The sequence below is a fragment of the Rhinolophus sinicus genome, chromosome 1 (genome assembly GCF_057876585.1).
Source record: "Rhinolophus sinicus isolate RSI-liver-muscle chromosome 1, RSI-T2T, whole genome shotgun sequence".
Taxonomy (NCBI): Eukaryota; Metazoa; Chordata; class Mammalia; order Chiroptera; family Rhinolophidae; genus Rhinolophus; species Rhinolophus sinicus.
The window spans coordinates 86,801,153-86,823,627 of record NC_142501.1 but is presented as its reverse complement, the minus strand read 5'-3'; the positions used below and the strand labels follow the sequence as shown (position 1 = coordinate 86,823,627).

The 22,475-nt window shown below is 40.3% G+C and overlaps 1 long non-coding RNA gene across 1 annotated transcript; it reads left to right on the top strand.

Moving 5' to 3' along the window:
- The first annotated feature begins 116 nt into the window (after window positions 1-116).
- LOC148759107 (uncharacterized) lies at window positions 117-18,052 on the top strand. The gene is made up of 2 exons (XR_016022506.1): window positions 117-432; window positions 2,016-18,052. It is a non-coding gene; the product is annotated as an uncharacterized LOC148759107 (long non-coding RNA).
- The last annotated feature ends 4,423 nt before the right edge of the window (window positions 18,053-22,475 follow it).

Here is a 22,475-nt window from a genome sequence, read left to right as displayed (position 1 = left end):
AAACGGCCCGCGCACGCCCCGCCCCCGCGCGCGCCGGCTTGCGCGCGCCACCGCGCCTGCGTGCCGGGACCGTTGCGGCGGCGGAGGGCAGGCGGGGGCGGGGCCTCGGCAGACGGGTGGCTCGGGTTCCTCGGGTTCCGGGACTGGGGCTTCGGCGGAGCGTGACATGGCCGGTGCCCCGCTAAAATGCCGTGGAGTGGAAAGAGGCAAAGATGCCTTCCTCCCGGTTTATAAATCCTGCGACTTTCCCCTTGAGGACTTTAAATGCCATCTCCGCGACAGGGGCTCTACATCCATCCTCAGCCAAGTTGCATCCTGGTCAGGGAATGCCAGGAGGCCTGGCAGCTATTGCAGGGTCCCTGCAGTGACTGCAGACACGTCCAGAATTCGCCCGTCAAGTGAGGGGAGAGAAGAGAGTGAAGACCTAGAAAGGTGAAGACGTTGGTTAAGAGATTTTATTGGGTTTTTGTTGTTGTTTTCCAGAGGACAGGGAGAAGGAAAATTTCGTTTTTTTAAAACTGTGGTTGTATTCTTTCAAGAGTTAGCTGTGGATAACGTCGCCCACTTTGTCCCATCCTTCAGATGTATTCATTAATACTGGCAATGCCTAATTTTTACTAAGTGTTTTTTTCTGGTGTATATTATGTTAAGTAACAGGCACAGCCAGGTGCTGGGGCCACCACACTAAATATAATGGGATGTCTGCTATCTGAGAGCTTAAAGTCTCCCAGAGACTTGGGACAAACAACCTTTAGATTTCAGTGTGTCACACAGGGGCTAAAATAGGAGCCAGGAGGCCAGGTGTTGATGAAGCTAATCCACTGCATCCATCCTGCCCCCTCCACACAGGCCCAGCCCGGGCTGCTTAGGTCCAGGCACATCTAAGCGTTCGTTTTTGGTTTTGTTTTTTTCATACATATAGCTCTTCATGCATAATCTGGTCCCACGGTGAGTTAGTGACCGCTCTACTCGTCAAGCAAAAGTGGGAATGAGTGCCCGTATACCCACCCTCCGCACGACTGTTCGTTTTTTCCTTCCTGGAGGGCCTACTGTGTGCCAGGCACTGACATCTAAAACCTGCCCCCACCCCTGCAGGATCTTAGGCACCTGAGAGCAAATAGTCAAATATTAAACAATCACACAAGTACATATAAAAATACAAATGTGATAAAGTTGAAGGTGGTAGAGAGTTTCATAGGGAGATGTGACCGGATCTGCAAGTCCTAAAAAGCTCCGTGAGGTATCCTAGCAGTGCGGTGGCTGTGGGCTAAAAGGAGGAGGAGCTTAAATAAACCAAGAAGAGCCTGGTGAACTTTCAAGGCTGAGGGAACTAGGACTTATGCGAGCTCCAGTGGGGGAGGGAGCGAGGGGAGTTTGTAGAAATGAAAGAAAAAGGCCAGTGTGGCTGCAGATGGGGTAGAGGCAGCTGGGGTCCATCTCTGGACCAGAGGGCTGTGAGGCCTGACCATTCAGAACAACCCCCCACCCCGGGGGGGGGGGCGGGGGGGGGGCGGGAAGGAGGGCTTGGAGAGCTCAGAGCAGTGCACTGGTCTGTCTCCCTGTCCTAGACTCTGACCTTTAGGTTCAGGACTGTTGCTTCTAACTCAATTTCTTAGCTCCAGAGCCTAGCAGATGCAAGATTGTACAATAGTTAATGTTGAGTAAGTAATTTAAGAAATGAGGTTCTACCACAGCACAATTAGAAATCTTACCAAGTGCAGAGACATTTTCTAAGCCTTAGCTTTCTTATAGAAGCCACTAAAGTTTATTTCCAGATTTACAGACAGAGACAGAACACATCTAGCGAGGAACTCCAGTACGTCTAATATGCGAATATTCTTTTTAGCTCATTGGTCCAACGGAAAAAGTGATTAATCTCACCGTGGTCTTTTGAAGTGACAAAGAAGATTAAGTTTCTCTCTCCATAAAACTCTCCAACAGCCTGATTTCTAGCTGACATTCAGTTGATACTAGTTGACTGAACGTTGGTTTGCACTCAAATCTTTTCCTTTTAGTAATTGCATGAGATGAGGCACGCATGAGAATTAACTGAGGAGGAAAGAGGAAGATGACGAGACCCATCGTGCTGTGGGGAGGAAATGCAGCCGCACACCACCAGTGGGTATGAGCCTGGGGCCACTGGCTTCAGCTTCCAGTCCATTGGATTTGGTTGAAAAGATCTTTTGTTCAGGTCCCACGTGTACCAATTACTATATGTAGCCTTTCTCACCTCTCAAATAAGTATATGATTTATACCATCTGGTACAAGACCACAGTGGGTCTGAAACTTCTTTAAAACTATAAAGCATTTAAAGGAACATAAGATGTTATTAATGAGGAAATTTCCATTGGAGACCGCCCCTCCTCCTCCTTTTCCTTAAGGAGTAGAGTATTGGAGAGGACCAGACACTTGGGAGGGCTATGAATTTTCATACTCCCAGGGAGGAGGTCTTAATTTAAAAGGAATTCTGCAACAAATGACTGAAATTGAAGAATGCTGTAATGCTATGAATAACCACCTTTCCCCTTCCACTTTTTTGTTAATTAATTAATTAGGTTTTTGCAATTATTTGAGAGGGACCCAACAAAAAAAGGAAACTTGTCTGACTAAAACGAGAGAATAGAGACAAAGGCCGGATTATAAATGCTAGGTCTTCATTTTCCTGTGTCAGTTCCTCAGTATGAAGGTACACACCCCAACCCACAGCTCCCTCCTTACTATTAATCAAACACATATTATGCATCTGAAATGTGCTTAGGCACTGTTCAAAGCTTAGATCATATCCAGCCAGATCACAGTTGAGATAGACATAGACGCAAGCTTGTTTTTCTTCTGTGGGGCCAGTAAAGACTGGGCTACACCGGCCGTTCCCTTGGGGATCAGAGTCCAATTTCAGGTTAATCTCTGTTTAGTTCACTTACCACAGTATTGTCTTACCTAGAACTTAATATACGCAGAGCCATTTCTTGTACTATTTTCAAATATTTGGAACCTCAGCCAGGGAGACAGTTGAATATTGCTCATGCAGGGTACTTCTTTTCCCAGCGTTCTTTTAACAATGTAGCAGGGTATCTGGGAGGCGGTGTGATAGTCAGTCATAGGGTCCAGGGAGCTTGCCGCCTTCTTTTGTAACTGACTCACAATGTTACCATAAAGTAAGTTCCTTCTCTCTGGTAAAACTGATCATGACATATGTGATCCCTTCCCGTCTTTTTAATGATAACAAAGCTAGTCTTTACCGAGTGTTAGGCAGTGCCGGGTGCTTTTCATGATCTCCTTTGAATGATCCCAGCAGCAGCCCAATGAGGCAGCTACTATTTATTGTCCCCATTTTACAGGCAAAGAAACAGGGGACAGCATTCTCTTTGCAGCCCACGCTCTTAACTCCTGAACTGGATTGCTGTGAGCTCCTCCTGCTTCTTCCAATTACATGGCAATTATTATGGTATTATTGTTGTGTGTGTCCTATTCTAACACTGGGATTTCTTTCAATTGCGAAATCAAAAAGGAACTGTGTTTAAGGTGGGATCCTTAAGAGACGTTCCTTACGGTGAGAAGTCTTGATTAATTTCATAGCACCTAAGGGGATTATTTTTTTTCTTTTACCTAAGGCGCAGACTAAATGGCATAAGAAAGGTTTGAAAAATCTAAAAGCCATAAGTTAAATTAAAACCTTACCTTAATTTAAAGGCTTCATCAATCCAACCAGCATTTGCCAACCTCTAAAAGCAGACTGTTTGCTTTGGCTGTTTATAAACTTCTCTTTCATTGAAATAAATAAATAATAATTCAGAGTCACAACTCATTTTCTATTTCCCCAGTTCCTACTTACTGCAGTGCACTTTGTTTCACAAGTACCATGTTTGTATGTGGCTCTCTGTGGCTGCTAAAAATGTTTACCAGGAAGCCCAGTTCCTCCTTTCCTTCTTTATCGTTTTGGGAAAGGTGTATGTTAAGTGGTTATCTTCTCAGAAAAGGCAATGACTTAACATTTAACCAACATCTTCAGGACAGCGTTTTGCACTCCTGCTTCATTCAGAGAGGGTTGTTTTTGCTACATAACGATTTGGCATTTTTGTGTGAGAATAAAGACACACAAAAAATGTTTGTAAGAGACATATTAATCAATCGCAATGTAAGGACCTTGTTTTGATCTAGATTCCAGCCTACTAGCTGTAAGGTTAAGTTAGATTTGGGAAAGCTACAGGATTCTCAAGTGTTTGGATGATGCAATTATTCCAGAAACAAACTTGATTGTACCTAATAACATAGACATTGCTTTATACAATGTTTCTGGCATTGGAGATATTATATCACTATAAAAATTCTTTTTGAAACCAAATTATGTTGGAAAAGAAAAAAAAATAGATTCGAACAAACAGGACATTTATAGGACAATTAGGCAATGCTAACACTGACTGAATATTTTATGATATTAAGCAGCTATTGTTACTTCTTTTGGGGGCTGCGCTAATGTTTAAAAAGGGGAGTCCTTACCTCTTAGAGATACATACTATATAAGGTTGGTGCAAAAGTAATTGTGGTTTTTGCAATTTTTTTTTTTAACCTTTTCAATCACAATTACTTTTGCACCAACCTAATAAAATATTCAGAGCTGGAGTGACTTGATGTCTGAGATTTCCTTCAAAAATAATCTGGATTGTTGAAGCAGGGAAGATGGGTGGGACTGTGCAGGAAACTAGATAGGCCATGAGTTGATTGTTGTTGACGTTGTAAACCTTTAGGGAAATTGGAGAGAAGCAGCAGAGGGAAAGACGAGAAATGTTCTGTTTTTTATGGGGCCATGGACGTGGATCTCCTCTGTTAGAATATAAGTTGTACACACTCATGACTACCAAGCATTGGAGAATGGTTAGAAATTGTATGTACGTTTTTTGTTTGTGTGCATATATACATGTTTTGGAGGGGATGAATTAATAGCTTTCGTACATTTTCGAGGAACCCTTCAAAAGGATTAAGAACCACTACCTCACTGGATAGACCTGTAAATCCCACACAAGGCCAATAGGAGTCTGATCTGTTTTTAGAAAGTTAGGGTCAAAGCTGGAATCAGGTGGCACTGTCAACAATCCAGGTGCAGGATTCAAGAATGAGATGTTACAGTTGTGGAGCAGGTGATAAGCTCAGCATCCACATGGAGGGACCAAACTGTCTGCAACTGGGAAGAGGAACAGAAGGAACACCACAAAAGTGGCCTTAGTAAATACCTCTTGCATGAAAAGGAATTGACTTTGGCTTTGGGTAAGACAAGTTTTCCAGTAGCAATGGTGTATTCCAGTATGGGTTAGTGTAACTGTATGGTGACTTCTACTTTCTTTCCTAAGGAAATCACCCTTAGAATCAATCTACACAAGATCCAGGGATGATGGCCTCCCTGCTTTCTCTCACTTACTCCTATTCACTGTATTTATAAAATTATATCAGCGACTTTAAAAATCTCCAGGAAGCAAGAACAAAAAAGGATGATTTTTCACAATAATACAACCATATCATAGAAATGCAGATTATTGTAGGGTCACGATATTCCACAAAACAATAACATTAACATTTAGTTTTACAGTTTAGAAAATAAGAACAATTTATTTCAAGATCAGCTGGTTAGGAGGACTAGTTGTCTTGGAACAATGGATGAATTAATTTCTTTAAATTCATTGCAAACATTGTGGCAGGTACTGTGGAGGATACAAAAGAAATAGAAGACAGAGTTCTTAACCTCAAGGTACTTACAGTCTTTTCATGAAACAATACAAGGCAGTATAGCAGTATAAAGTATTAAACTCAGTAAGTACCAATTATAACCACATTCAGAGGCTCTTAGAAACTTCTCGTCAATAACAGTAACACACTTGTGCACACAGGTGAACGTGCACACACACACACACACACCCCTAATGAAAGTAGCTTTCAGTATCACATTTTCTTCCATTTTAAAAAAGAGAGTCAATAATACATTAAAGTATGATATGTGGAAGATGTGTTCTATTTCAGTTGTATCTTCTCCAAGAGTCTTGTACATTCCAGTTTTATAGAAAAGTCACATAGCTTAAAAAGGCAAATGTCCATATACCAATGCATTTTCCACTGATGAATTTTTCAGGCTGAGCTTTTGTATATCTAATGTAGTCATCAAAAAAAAGTGTTTTTCTACCTTATTTGACAGAGTTTGGCAATGTTAAGATAAATATTCACTTATTTAAACCACACACAGTGTAGATTTATCTGCGTTTAAGAGACACACTTGCATTTCTTAGTTTTGTTTGCCATTTAAATCTCAACCATAGTTTTTCAAATGTTACTGTCTGTAAAGATTTGTCTTTGTCCCTTTTAACTATTTGGAAAAATGAGTGCTAAAATTATCTTTGATTTCTACTTCTATGTAGGTCAATTAAATAATACATTTTAAAATCTACATTTAAAGAAACTTGGAGATGCTTCAAGACAAACACATCTATGCATGCTTCAGGAAAATACTCAGGGTTTGTATGCAGATTTGAAACAAGTACAAAACTGTTTTGAGACATCTGATCACAGAAGTACAGCCATGTCCCCATAGACGCTAACAATGCCACCTGCCAAAGCCACTGGGACAGTCTGTAGACGGCACACTGGGCCAAAAGACAAGACATCTGGCTTCTGGTGGCAGCACCTTTACTATCTTCATCTGTTTTCTTGTCTTGAACTGAAGATAATAATAACTGCCCTACCCGTCTCTCAGGGTTTTGTGAAGACAAACTGTGACAATAAATCATGGGAAACATTTCGGGCAAAGCATGTAGAACGAATTCAAAAATTTAAGGTAACCTTTCTAAGGAAAAAATTCATTAAAGTGAGAATCAAATGAAAGTATAGTGATACATATATTGTGTTTTCCCCCAGATTGCCCCAGAAATCCAGGGAAATTGAGTTTTAGGAACACTCTAAATTCTCTGTCACTTTTTGAAAGCATTCCCACAGTGGTGATTCCATCCATGTGGATTCTGTGAAAGGCTATCTGGTCACCAACTCTGTTGCTGGTAAAGTCTAAAGAGCATGCAAATAGATGAAAGAGTTGGCGAAATGACACTCAGTAGAAGATTACTGTTAACAACTGGTTGTTAAAGTTCTTTGTTTAAGAAAGCGTTCCTCCAAGATTTAAGGATTGTGGCAAGCATATCAGACAGAGTCTAGTCACCAACAAAAGCTGCAGTGGGTGGAAAACTCTGTTAGATGTCACATAAAGAACTTGTGTTTTGTTTTCCCGACTTCGGTCTTCATACCACTGCTCAAGTCTTTATACTGCTTCTCGAGTTTCTGTGCTCCTCATTCAACACTGCTTCCCCCAACCCCCCCAGGCCTTCCTAGAACCTGTTTCAAGTCAACAGAGACCTAAGAAATACTTTATTCTTGAGAAATTTTGAGAGTATTTCCTGCTTTTGTCCATAATTTGGTGATATTGTACCTGTTTTTCTTGGCTAAAGAAAACCAATGACTAAAATACTTCCTGACCTTTTCTTCTGCTGCTGCCTCTACCTTCTTTGTAGAGTTCTCACTCACTCGTTGCTAGTATTGAGAGCTTTTAAAAGGTTTAAGTCTATATGTTATTATTCCAAAACATGTTTGATAAAATCTAAATGCCTATAGTAGAGAAATGGTTATATAAATTACAATATATTCGCATAGAGTACTTTGTAACTCTAAAAACAATGCTTACAGCAGTTTCTAAAAGCAAGGCAAGAGCTTGTTACAAAATTCGTTTTTAAGTGTACGAATAATATAGTCTCAATTATGTAAAGATCTGCATTTTTCCGATTTTCTATCATGAGCATGTTCATTTTTAGATCAGAATGGAATCTCTTTGTGGGTTTTTTTTCCAGCCCAAATCAAGTACATTGCTTTCCCTTTTGTTAATAAGAATAAAAGCACTTATCATCCCAACCTTGATAAAAAATATATGTAATATTCTGGGAGGAAATGGTATATAACAAATGCGTTCACTCTGGGCCACTCAACTTTAAGTCAGACCTAGAGCTCAGCCTGTGAGTGTGCAAAGTAGGAAGTGGTGAGGTTACTGTAGCTTTGTGGTGGACTTCATTTAACCTCAGCCTCTACAGGCGTAGATACCTCCACAGTCTCCTTTACTGACCTCCCCTTCATCCTTCACTATCTCTTCCCTTCCAACTTCCCATTGTATTCCTGTACCTCCCCGATGGCTCAAATCAATGGACACGGAGGGAGGAACAAACGAGGCTGGTCAAACTTAAAGGTATAGGAAAGATTCTTTTTTCCTTACTTCTTCTATCTCTGCAGGCAGGAGAGATCCCTTTGGACAAGTTCTGAGAAATAAAACTATTTCATGTGACTGAGCACTCAACGACTTCAGCCAATGGAGCTTGTGACCCAGTTGTGGGAGTAGAGTGGTGTTTCCTTTTATTTCTTAGAGTGACTTTTTCAAAAGCACTGGAGCATGTAACAGTTTCTTCTTTCTTTCTTTTGAACACTGAAAATTCACAATGATGATTAATATTACCCTATTAACATGTTGTGAAATTGATCAAGGCCCAAAGCAGCTTTACTGGCATAAGATTGTTGCAATAGCATGCTCAATAAAGGTTTAGTGGGCAGAAGCTGTGTAGGGACATAGAGTAGTACATACTTGGAGGCCCCCCTCAATCTCCATTAGCTCTTAAAGGACAACCAGAATTTTTTTAAAAAAATGTATTCTGTGATGCAAACAGTGTTTTCTCCATCTTATTTAAAATGTTGGGGGGGGGGTGCTGTCTCTAGGAAATTTTCCCTTTGCTGTTTATTTTGTAACATATATATAATTTGTGAAGTTATAAGACAAATCCCCCAAGTAGTCTAGTAGGGAAGGAGAAATACATATCTGCAAGCTGAGAAAGAAGAACAGTAACAGATATACGTCCAGGGTCCAGCTGTCCCTGGGGCTCTGGAAAGGCTCGCAGTGGAGGTCTTTAAAGAGTTTCCAGGCGAGGTAGAGAGAGAGGAGAGGCCCAGGCTCAGCAGACCATGTGCAAAGACACTGCTGTGTGAATCTTCAGAAAAACGAAAGCTACCTGCTGAGACGCGCTGAAGACAAGACCAACAACCAGGCATCCGGTACATCACAGACTTAGATGAGGGCCTGAGAGTTTGGACTCCACGGTGTGGACCAAGAGACGACAGTTTTAAAACGGTTTTAGGTCTGAATGCCTTTCAATGGGACAGGTCTTCACGTCCACACTGCCTCTTACTTTGCTATATTAAACCCTGTGACTTCACATATTTAAATCCCTGGTAGTGAAGGCATTTGAGATTGTCTCAAGAAAGCTCTGGGAAGACAATGGAGAGCATGAAAGGACTAGAGTAGGCCCATGGCGTGATCAGATTTGCAATCTAGGAAGGTCATTCAGGCAGTAAAGCAGAATAGATTTTGTGACAGTCCGTGACATGAACTGGAGGGAAAGGCTGATCAGAAAGGGATTTAGAAGACAGAACCTACAGGACCTGGTAACTGATCGGATGTGGAGGATGCAGCAGAAGGAGGTCTAAAAGGCATCCAGCTTCTTGCTTTGGTAAAGGGGTGGATTGGTGTGTCATCCCTGAGATGGGCGCTTTGCGAAAGAAGTAGCAGGGTGGGGCAATGAAAGGATGTCCATTTGAGACCAGCTAAGTCTGCTTGTACAGTGGGACATTTCTGGCAAACTGTCCAGTGGGCCTGGGGCATTGGGCTTCACCCCTGGTCCAGATCCAAGCAGGTTGTTGGGTTCAAGCTTCTCTTAGCACTGTTTGTTCATCAGCTTCTTTGGCTGTAATCCAAGGAAAAGCTGGATTTCTGTTCTGACTTGTTGCCACCTATCTCACTTCTCAATCTGTATCCATCCTGAGGGATTTTAAGGAGGAGGAATGTAATTATGTCTCATCTCCTTGTGACTACGCCCTCCCTCTCCCACCCATCAACTAACTGCCCTCTGGTTGTTTGTGTTGTTATTGTTGGTAGGTAATTGTGCCTGCAGAGTTACCCACCTGCAGCTCAGGCTGAGAGCGGTGGTCTGCGTGTGAACGCGAGCTGCTAACCAGCAAGAGGTGGCAGCTACCCAGCCTTGGCCGTGAGCACAGCTGGCACAGCAGGCTTCCCTATTCCATGAAGCCCAGCTGATTTACCTGTAATGGGGCTACTGGAGGGGGTGGGGCTGGGCTGGGCTGCTTATGGGGTTGGAACTAATGGCAAAACCATTCTTAGAAACTTGGTAGGACATGTGCGAAGAAACTTCTCAGACCATCAGCATCTGCATTGCCTTCGGTAATTTGAAGCTTTCTGCCCTGGATCTGAGAGGGATTTGGATTCTATAAATAAAATCTACTTAAAGCCATGTCTCAAAATAGCCAATTTTTTGGTGTAACTTTGGCGTTTGAAGCTGTCTGGGAGAGGAAACGACCAGCGAGTGCCCCCCATGAAGGACCTCTGCAAAGTACGGCGCTGAACCCTGGGATGGGTCTGTGATGCCTGGTAATCCACACACCACCGTGAGGAAAGGGAGGTAATATCCGGATTAGGAGCAAGGGAGGCTCTTTGACGAAAGGAAAAATACCCATAATTCCATCACCCCAAAATCCTTTCCGAATCCTTTTCTGCATGTATGTATACAAACATTGTTTTTATTATAATACTGAAATGGTGTTGTGTGGTTAGAGATTCTGTTTTTAAACTGAGGTATAATTTACATGAAGTGGGAAGTATAGACGTTAAGTGGACATTTTGATGAGTTTTGACAAATGTATACACATCCTGTATCCCTCCTCTCTCAAGCCGTAGTCAAGGTGAGAACATTTTCCTCACTCTGGAAAGTTCCCTTAGCGCTTTTCAAATCAGTCTTTACTCTCTCCGCCTGCTCTCCGCCCTGCCAGGCAAGCCCTGTTCTGATTTCTGTCACTACCAATCTGATTTCTGATTGGTTTTGCCTGTTCTTGAACTTCACATAAATGCAAGCATACAGTTACAAAGAATTTTCTGTTTTTTTAAAAAACAACCTACGGACGTTATGTGAATGATTTTCGTTTCAATAGTATTTATCCACAATATCACTTTTAGTGCAAAAATAATATTGCTTTTTATGAATGCACTGCCCCATATTTATATATTTAACCAGTTCCTATCAATGGACATTTTGATTTTTTAAGTTCCCTCCCTTCCTCTCTGCCTTCCTTCCTTGCTATTATAAACATCCCTGTTATCAATCTCATTATAGGTAGGTAAGTCTTTGCACATGAGGTTACATTCCTAGAAGTGGAATTGCTGTGTCAAATAAATGCACATAAAAAAAAAAAAAGCACATTTTAAGGGATATTACCAAATGGCCTCCCGAAAGACTGCCTTAGTTTATTTCTTAGTATTGTCAGAACATCACGTAAGCTTGTTTTCCACACCCCCAACATTGAGAATTGGGGGGAAAAAGTCTTTGATTTTGGTCAGTTTCATACTGTAAACATGGTATTTCATTTTAATCTGTATTTTTTTTATTAATGAGGTTGATGACTTTTTCTTCTGAGGAACTTTTAATTTTGTCATTTTATGGTGGAAATAAATGGTCTCGTCTTAAAAAAACTGAATTTCCAAATGACAATAAATTGGTTATGGGGTGAAAATGATCTTATTCAAGATGGGAGGATAAAAATAAATCAGGGAAAAAAGCCATAAGCCAAACTTTCTGTTACTTTTAGCAGATGGTTTTATGCTATAGTGATTGACATTGGCCTTGTTCTGTAATTGGTTTTGCCAATGTTTTGCTTTTTGGGCAATGCTTTTGTTTTCAATGACTTTTAGAAAGGCTTTACTTCTGCTTGAGGCCAAAATTAAATTCGGTTTTGGATGACCAGGTTTTTAAATAAAAATCCATTAAGGGTACCTTTCAACCAGGACCTCCCTTTGATATTTTAAGAATTATCACAGGAGATCCAAGCAGCCACTTGCTTTTTGCCATGTTGTCCAGCAACAAAGTTACTAAGTGAGGTTTGAAGACATCCCAACCTTTTGGGTCAAATCCTAGGGCAGGCTGATACCGTCTTGTTAGTACATTGTCATTTTATTTCAAATTGTAATGATCACCATCATCATCAACTACATACAGAGAGGTCCGTTTTGTCTAATATTTTTAAGAGGTATTTTACTTACAGCTCACTTGGACTTGGAATAGCTTAGCTCCTTATCTGTAGAATTGAGGGGGTTGATTAAAGTCACCTCAGAGGTCCCTTTGGGACCTAAAACTCTTAAGATGTAGAAAATTATCATTGTTATAGCAAATGTTAGTAATACATTTTTTAATAGAGATGAATAAATAAATAGCAATTTGATAAATTTGTGTTTTTGAAATGTCTACAGAAATGTTTAAGAGTCAGTAAGCACAGAGGCAGTAGGAGAAAATGTAGGTTCTGGAGTTGTAAGCATTTCTGCGTCTGAAACCCAGCTCTACCACTTACTACCTGTGTGGTCTTCAGCTAGTTGTACTTAACCTCTCAGTTTCTCAGTTTGCTCATTTGTAAAGTGGGGATAATAATATTGTCTGTCTTGTGGGTTGTAAAAGTTAAATGCTAAGCACTTAAATTGTGTCGGACACATAAGAAATACCCGGGATATACTAGCTGCTATTATTATTATTACTACTGATCATCATTATTACTATTATTTTATCACCATCATCACCACAATCAGGAATGTATACAATCAGACAGAAGAACCCATCACTTTATTATTCATCGATCTACTGTAATTTATGTTTGAAACTTTTAGACTGGTTACCCATGTTATCTAATATGCAATGAATCTGATGCCCTCATCCTATCTGGAAGGATATACTAACAGAAAACTTTCTCTACTCCCTCACAGGTTCTCCTTTCTAACTAAACTGTCCTCTCAAGTTGGTGGTGTTTAAGGCCATTCATTTTGTGAAGGTCCAGCTAATCTGGAGGGAGGCCTGGAACCCCGTGTGGCCTGAATGCACCCACTTCCCAGACCGCTTCCCTTTGAGTCCCTGATACAGCGATGGGGGTCTGGGAGGACACCTGGCAGGTCTCCAGAGGTGGTGCAATTGCTCTCTACCGCATATTCCTAGAGAGACTGGTATGAACCACTCACATATGACCCGAAACTCCCCTGCAATGTCCTTCTCCTCAACCCTCTCTGACCATATGTGACTGGCCCTGAAATGGACCCTCTTGTTTTCAGGACCTTCCTGACTGTCCTCTTCAACTGCCCCTTCACCCTTTCACCAGAGCAATAGCACTGTGCCTTAGAGTTCTAGTTAGTTACATAACTTGCCAGCCTCGATAAGAACTTCAGAAATGTGTACCTGACAGATAAATGAATGCATGAACAAAACAATGCCCTTCCTCAGTAGTGATGTTCAGGATTTGCCCGAAACAAAGTTTTCAGAGATCTCTCAAATACTTCCTTCCACTGCAAACGTTGGAGGCTGTCCTACTTTCCCCAGCAGGAGGGTTTTCCCTCATGCCTACCTTTCTCTGTCATCAGTCTGCCTGAAGCTGTACATATGTTATCTTCACTACAACCCTGGAAGCTGGTTTTATTTTCTTCATTTACAGATGAGGACACGTGAAGCTCAGAGAGATATAAAGCAACTAGCCCAGGACTCAATATTAACAAATGGGTTGGATCCCAGGTTTGTCTTACTCTAAAGCCCAGTGCTCTCCCTCATACCACGTTGTCTCCAGAAAGAGGACTGGCAGGGGGTGAGGTCTGTCATCTGGTTATCCCATCACCTCAGGGGTATATGGGTGGAACTCCAAAGCTTTCACAAATATATAGTACTGTTTTGCAATGTGGGAGAAGGGGGGGTGGAGTCTGTTTTGAAGGTGGCAGAAGAGCTTGAAATGTCACCACCAGCTTGTCATTGATATTTAAGTTTCTTGTGGCTCAAGGATTGTTCCCTACTGAAATAATTAAATCTACCTGGGGGAGCAGGGCATCGGTACTAAGTCCTATCTTACATTATCCATTCAAGCCTAAATGATGTAGGTTTGGACAGTGACATATACATAATTCTCAACACAAATAGAGAGGTAGACTAAGGCAAGGTCAAATGACTGGAAATTGAGTTTATTTGGGAACTCAATTGCAGAGGAATTGCAATTTGGGAAATGCATGCTGTAGCAATCTCCAGGCAAGTTCATTGAGGGCTTGGGATGGGCTGTATTCATGAGCAAGGAGTTCAAAGAAGGGGAATCCAGCCAGAGTCCAAGCAGTAAGTTCATTGGCTTGAGGGTGGGGAGAGGTTTTTGGCGGATGTTCATTGGTCTTCTGTAAATCAGACATTTAAGGAGAATCAGTCTCTCAGTTCTTAAATTCCATTCTGTGGGAGCATGTATGAGAGTCTCCATTTCATACCCTCTTGTTCCATTTAGACTGAAGTCCTTTCACTTAATATTATATATAATATATAGTATATATATATATATATATATATATATATATATATATATTATATATAATATACACATTATATACTCATAAAATATGTATAAAATATTCATGCACACACTTTGAAATTAAGCACATCTCTCTTGCTGTCATTCTCCTGGACATGTGTTATCCAGAGTTGTGTTAAATTAGGTTTTTTTTTCCTTTGGAACAAAAAAATTTTTTTTTTTTTAATATCTTTTTTTTTTCTTTTTTAATAGATTATTTTATTAGTTTTTTTTGGACTATATTGAATTTCTTTAAATGTAGTCTTTAATGATTGCTGTGGGTTTTTTTTGTTGAACTGGCAACCTTGTGGTTGAGAGCCCACTGGCCCATGTGGGAATCGAACCGGCAGCCTCCGGAGTTAGGAGCATGGAGCTCTAACCACCTGAGCCACTGGGCCGGCCCCGGAACAAAATTTTAATTGTTCTTGAATCATCTTTTAAATAGAAGAAGAGATTGCTATTTAAAGGAATCCAAAGAAGAATTTTAGTATTTTATTTTCTAGAAGATTAACTTCGTAGATGTATGTTTTGGTATTTTTATGAAGGCTGCATTTGTATATCAGAGTAGCTTTTTTGAAATTCTAAAACAACACATTAGTTAAAGCAGTGAGATGTCATACTTTTCATTTTTGCTGCCTTACAATGGTCATAGTAGGCTCAATGAAGCATGCCCAGAAAAATGTAAATACTGTATTGAGACTTACTTAGTATTGTCAAAGTTTGAAGTTTCTTTTTTAATAGAAGGATCAAGATAAGAGCAACATTAAGTTTGCATTTATGGGAAGAGATAGTTTCTCGTTATAAAGGAGTTAATGACTGGGTTTAGTGGTGTGAGACTCGGAGAGAAAGCATCTTTTAAATCAGAAATAGCCTGACAGGAGAACAACGTACATCATTAGACGTAATTACTACATAAATGGTCTTTTTGTTTTAGAGAGTGCAGTTTATAGTAATTGAAAAAAAATCCCATGTATCATTTTCATTGTTTGCTCCATTTGTTTGCTTTCTATGTAATTGAATTTCACACAAAGGAGGGAATGAAAACTATTTTCAGGTGCATCATTGTATTTTCTATAGATTATTTAATTTTAGAGCTTAGCTCTTACTAAGTATTCTCCAGGGCGTATATGTGAGTGTGTGTGTGTGTGTGTGTGTGTGTGTGTGTGTGTGTGTGTGTTTTATGAGAGTCAAAGGAGAATGACATTTCTTTTGAAACCAACTTTTAATTTGATTGAATGTTGCATTGTTTAAAACAGCAAAAATTGGCTTTCAATCACATTTTGAATTTATTTCTAGCCATTTACCAAAGCAAGTCTCATCAAAATTAGGAGACATAATTATATTTCACATTTCCTAGGGCTGTGTTTCCAAAAATTCAGAAACACAGATATATAGCACTCTGCCACACAAACATTATTTTAAAAAATATAGGTACATGTGAGATGCAGTTCTCAATCACACGGCATTTTCTGGTCTTTTTGTCAGCATTTGGATGTTTCTGCTTGGGTGAAATAAATATGGGGAAAAGTCAGTATGTCCTCATTTTGAAGCATCAACTTTTTGCTCCTGCTTCATTTTATGAATAGTACATGGAATTGGCACGTGGGAGTAAATGGGGGAACTATAAGACTTGGATAAATTAACATTCAAAGGATTTAGGGGAAAGACAATGAACATTTTTGTATGGAGTTCAACCATAAACTCATGTATATGGGGAACACAACTGTTTGCTTTTAAATTTAATTGGTTATTTTAATTTTCGTAACTTGGAGACTTCTTCCTGGAATCACAGCAAACAAAAGAAGTACTAAAAATAAATTTCTGAATGCAGATCTCTGAATCTCATTACATTTATCTTTTAATCATCAAAAAGTAGTTCTCTGAGACGAGTGCAGTTTTATGAGCGAGGACAGTATTGATGGATTAGAGGGAAAGAAAACGGTGTTCCTTGGGAAAAAAATGAACTAAGCAAAGTATAAATGACAGAGGAGCGTGTTCATTCATTTAGACATTAATTCAGTTGTTCGTTTATTCATTTAATGACTAATTAGGTCAAAATTTTGGGTTCCTACAAGAAAACTGGCCCTAAGGGGAAAAAATAAACTCCCTTTCTTTTTAATTTCTTTCTCCTAAGAGCTAATGAGCAAATGGTTCAGTATCATCCAATCTAGACTTTAAGATTCAGACTTTTAGAAAAAGCCTCCCAGCTGTTTATTGAGATCATTTTGCTTTAGAATATTTTATTCAATAATCTTGTAAGTGTAAATGCCTACATTGTACATTTAGAGCATGTTAACTTTGGGACGCTCCCGGTCAGTTTCCACACCGCATTTTATAGTGTTTATGGACTAAGCATATTTATAATTTATTCCAAAAATATCAAGAACACAGTCTTGTTATTAATACCAGGCAGGTGAGAAAAGTAAAACTTACAATCATCAGCTAAATGAAAGAAAAATTCAGTTTGTCCCCAAAGTTTCCCTAGAGATTGTTCCAAATAGGTCTAGAACTAGGGCCTAAAGAAAGTTTGGTAGGGTTCAAAGGATTTGCAATGGAACCCCTCCAGGGTTCAAGCCAATTAAGGATGGGCCTAAAAAACAAAACAAGCAAAACAAAACAAAATACTGGAAGTCCAGTAGCAAACCAGGTTCTTTAACCTGTAGCGTGGCACACTAGTTAAGAGTGAGACCTCTGGAGTCAGCTGGAACTGAGCTTGTGTTCTGATTTCACCTGTGTGACTTTTGAGCAAATGATTTAACTTCTCTAGCTCTTAGTTTTCTCACCTTTAAAATAGAGATTAAAATAATACTCCCTTATCACAAAGAATGGCTGTGATAGTGAAATGAGCTAATGCAGGGCACGGAACAAGACACCTGGTGAGCTCTCATCAAATGCTAGTTATTAGGTATTTGTTAAATATATGCCTGATAACTAGTGAATGATGTAGAAAACTAGTCACCAAATAATGACATAACATTATTTATCCCAAACACATTGTCTCACAGAGGGGGACAATTGCAAGTTGACCAATCACTACCTTTGCCATAGTGCAGTTCACACCATTTCCCTAAGCATTTCTGGGTTCCTTTTCAGGTCTCGCTTGGAGTTAATTTCAGCCTGGCTCCTCCACAAACAATTGTCCTTAGGTGCTCAGGAATTTCATTTTCACTTTGGGGGTATGTACAAATGCATTTACTGAAAGTGACCTCACAGGGTGATCCAATCATAAATTCAGAACTGGGCAGGTTATGGTGAGTAGTCACGCCCCTGGCCTATGAAAGGTTTATCTTTGCCTTAGCAAGCCCTGTCCATGATTTTTTGTGCATCTTGGTCAACATATCTTTGAAATGCCTCTTTTTTAGATCCGTTGGAAGCATAACCACCCTCAAGGGAAAAGATAGTCTTGTTAACTATCCTGTACCTTGCTTTCTCCCACCTTCATGTAATTTTCCTTATGTTCCCCCTTTAATTCCAAATGTATAACAGAAACTGCAATACTGTCATTCTCTGGAGCATTTGAGATCTTCCCAGTGATATCGTCATTTTGGCTCAAATAAACTTTTATAAAACTTCTCTACAGGTTTGAACATTTCTTTTTTTAAAGATTTTATATTAAAAATAAAGTTAACAATATTACAATATCATATTAGTTTCAGGGGTACACCATAGTTATTCAACAGTTATGTACCTAAAGAAATGATCACCATGATAAGTCCAGCAACCATCTGACACCGTACTATGCTATCACAATATTATTGACTATATTCCCCATGCTGTACATTACATCCCCGTCACTTATTTGTTTTACATCTGGAAATTTGGATCTCTTATTCCCCTTCGCCCTTTTCCCCCTTTAAAAATTTTTCAACTACAGTTGACATTCAATATTATTTTATATTAATTTCAGGTGTACAGCATAGTGGTTAGACATTTATATAATTTAAGGAGAGATCCCCCTGACTAGTCTGGTACCTACCTGGCACTATACATAATTATTACCATATTATTGATTATATTCTTTATACTTTACATCTCCATGACTATTTTGTAACTACCAATTTGTACTTCTTAATCTCATCAACTTTTTCATCCCGCCCTCCAACCTTCTTCCCAAAAATCACCCCAATAAATATAGTACCCATCTGACACCATACATAATTATTACAATATTGTTCACTATATTTCTTATGCTATACCCTATATTCCCATGATTACTGTGTAACAACCAATTTGTACTTCTTAATTCCTTCCCCTTTTTTCACCTGCACCCGCACACCCCTCCCATCTAGCAACCATCAAAACGTTCTCTGTATCTATGAGATTGTTTCTGTTTCATTTGATAATTTTGTTTTTAGATTCCACATATAAGAAAAATCACATTGCATGTGTCTTTCTCTGTCTGATATATATATTCTATTCTGCACAACACCCTCCAGTTCCATCCATGACACCGCACATGGCAAGAACCCATTCCCTTCCATAGCCGAGCGATATTCCATTGTATATATGTACCACCTCTTATTTATCCATTCATCCATCAACAGACACCCAGGCTGCCTCCACACCTTGCCCATTGTAAACAATGTTGCAATGAACATATGGATACACATATCCCCTCGAAGTAGCCTTTAGGGTTATACCCTGAAGTGGGATTACTCGGTCCTTCATTGCCTCTTCTTATGGCCTTTGTTTTAAAGTCTATTTTGACTGGTATAAGTATTGCTACCCCAGCCTTTTTGTTTGTTTGTTTCCATTTTCATGAAATATCTTTTCCCGTCCCTTTCTGTCTGTGTGTGTTTTTCAATCTGAAGTGAGTCTCTTGTAGCCACCACATTGTAAGGGTTTTGTTTTCTTATCCATTCATCCCTCCTATATCTTTTGATTGGAGTATTTAATCCATTTCCATTGAAAGTAGTTGTTGATAGATATGTAGCTATTGCCATTTTATTATTTATAATTTGATTTTGTCCCCCCTGTCTTAAAGAAATCTCTGTAATACTGTTTTGGTCATGATGAACTCCTTTAGCTTTTTCTTGTCTGGGAAGCTCTTTATCTGTCCTTCGATTTTAAATGATAGCCTTGCTGGGTAGAGTAGTCTTGGTTGTATCATGTTTCTTTTTATCATGTTGAATATTTCCTGCCAATCCCTTCTTGCCTGCAAAGTTTCTTTTGAGAAATCAGCTGACAGTCTGATGGGAGCTCCCTTATAAGTTACTAGTTGCCTTTCTCTTGCTGCTTTTAGGATTCTCTCTTTGTCTTTAAACTTTGCCATTTTAATTATAATGTGTCTCGATGTGGGCCTGTTTGGGTTCATCCTGTTTGGGACACTTTGCACTTTCCGGACTTTCCTTCACCAGTTAGGAAAGTTTTTAGTCATCATTTCTTCAAATAGATTCTCAATCTCTTGTTTTCTCTCTTCTTCTGGTACCCCTATGATGTGAATGTTGTTATGCTTGGGGTTGACCCAGAGGTCTCTTAAACTATCCTCATTTTTGGGGGGATTCTTTTTTCTTTTTGCTGTGTGTTTTCTGCTACTTTGTCTTCTACATTACTGATTCGATCCTCTGCTTCATCTAGTCTGCTAGTAATTCCTTCTAGTGCATTCTTCATTTTAGTTACTGTATTCTTGTGACTGGTTCTTTTTTATGGTATGTGTCCTTTTTTATGCTTGTTATCTCTTTGTTGAAATTCTTACTAAGTTCCTTGAGCATCCTTATAACCATTGTTTTGAACTCTTTTTCTGGTAGGTTGCTTACCTCCATTTCGTTTAGTTCTTTTTCTGGAGTTTTCTACTGTTATTCCATTTAGGACACATTTCCTTGTTTCCTCATTTTGGCTGCCTCTCTGTGTTTGTTTCTATGTATTAGGTAGATCTACTATGTCTCCCAATCTTGGCCATTTGGCCTTATATAGTAGGTGTCCTGTGGAGCCCAGTGGCACAGTCTCCCTGCTCATCTGCTCCTGGTGCTCTGGGAGTGTCCCTTGTGTGAGTTGTGTCCTTCCATTACAATTGAGCCTTGATTGCTATTGGCACATCAGTGGGTTGTATTGACCCTTAGACTGACTGGCTGTGGGATTTGGCCACATCCACAGTAGACAGGCTGCTGTTCAAGAGGCTTACCCCCATGAGTGGGATTCATCCCAGTGGGCTCTGGTACCTGCTGAGACTCTCCTTTGTGTTTGTTGCTTGTGGGGCTAATTGGATGTGCTCTGAAGCCAACCTCCATGGATGTTGGTTCTGGGGCCTCTTGGAAAGGCTCTGGTGCAGGCCCAGGTCACCCACTTCCTGTGACCAGTTGGGGACTACCTGGTAGGAGCTACAAAGTGATCCATGGTTGTTTGCTGCCTGTGCTAAACCTGGAGGCACACGAGAGAGGCCACACTGTGAACTGAGGATGTCTGCCACCAGTACCAGGCCTGGGGTAGCTCTGCAAAAAGCCAGGATGCCCTGAGGCCTTCTGCCACCTTCCAGCTCCCTTAATGTTCAGCTGCTGATAAAGCCTCCTATGGTACGTGAGTTGAGTGAGGCAGTATCTTAGGGATTCACTAGAGTGGGAAAAGTAGTGGTCACCAGGTTAATGTAGATCCTGGTTTGGTGCCAGGGTTGAGTCTGAAGCTACTCAGCAAAAGTCTCAGAGCACAATGAGGCTGTTTGCCGCCTGCCAGGGGCCTGCCAGACTCTAGTAGTTTTCCAAGAAAGAATGCAATGTGTGCCTGTGTGTGTGTGTGTGGGGGGGGCGGGGGGTGTAGCTGGCTGCTCTGGAAAAAGTGCCTCTGGAGTTGGGGGGAGGGTTTGGGTCCCAGTTAGTCAGCAGGGTGGAGCAGCAGAGCTCACCAGGCCAATCAGATTCAGATTTCGCTTTGGTAGGGATGGTCTCAACAAAGGAAAGATGGTGCCAGCCTGCTGGCTGCACAGGTGGACCTTACACAGGGAAAATGCAGACTGTCCTCCAGTCTGCCACCCAAAGCCGCACACCTCAGCCAGCCCCCTCCCATGTCTCTGATGCCTCTGAAGTCACCATCCTTCCAGTGCAATCCAAGGTGAGTGCCCGTGTGCTAGCAAGTGAGTCTGTACGCGGGCCGTTCAAGAGAATGCCCAGGTTTCCCGAAGCCTTTGTCCCACCCAGACAGTTGGAATCCCCACTGTTTTCACAGCCAGATGTTGTGGAGGCTCCTCTTTCTGGCACCCATAACCCATACTCTGGGCTGGGCAACCTGGTGTGGGGGCTGGGATCCCTCACTCCCTATGGGGAACCTCTGTAGTTGAGATATCTCTCCTGATTTTCAACTGCCACACATGGGTGTGGGACCAGCCAGTTTGGTGTCTCTGCCATTCCTACTAGTCTCAATGTGGTTTTTTCTTTATATCCTTAATTATAAAACTTCTGTTCAGCTAGACTTCAGGTGGCTGTCCAGGTTGATCGTTCTATAATTTAGTTGTAATTTTAATGTGTTCACAGAAGGACATGGGAACAGTGTTTATCTACTCTGCCAGCTTGGATCTCTCAGTCTGAATATTTCTCAAATTGACAATTTCAACAGCTTTATAGGGATTGCAGTATCAGAATAAAAGTAGGGATGTCAAATGTCCTGGTGAAATAATGGGTTTTAGCTTCACTTTTATTTTCTTCCAGAGCCATATAAAAGAATGTTTCTTTTCCCTCTATTATTTGCATCTTGCAAAGCCAGTAAGCTGACCTTATGATTCTATTATCTTTTATTCGCATAGTTCACAAAAGCTAATGTCCAAATTCTATGATTAATTCTTTTGGAAAAATGGATAAGCTTTAAATGTTAATTAATAAAAAACTAGAAATGTAAGGGTTTTGGAAAATATGGCTGTCCAGTGGTTCTCAACACAGTGCTTCATGGAGAAATGAGAAAAATAAGTGTTAAAATTTGTCTTTTAAAACTAAATATAATGATAAAATTCATTTATTCTGATGTGTTTTCCCTAAAATTTGAGTTTTATTAAAATATACTTTTTTTCTATGGA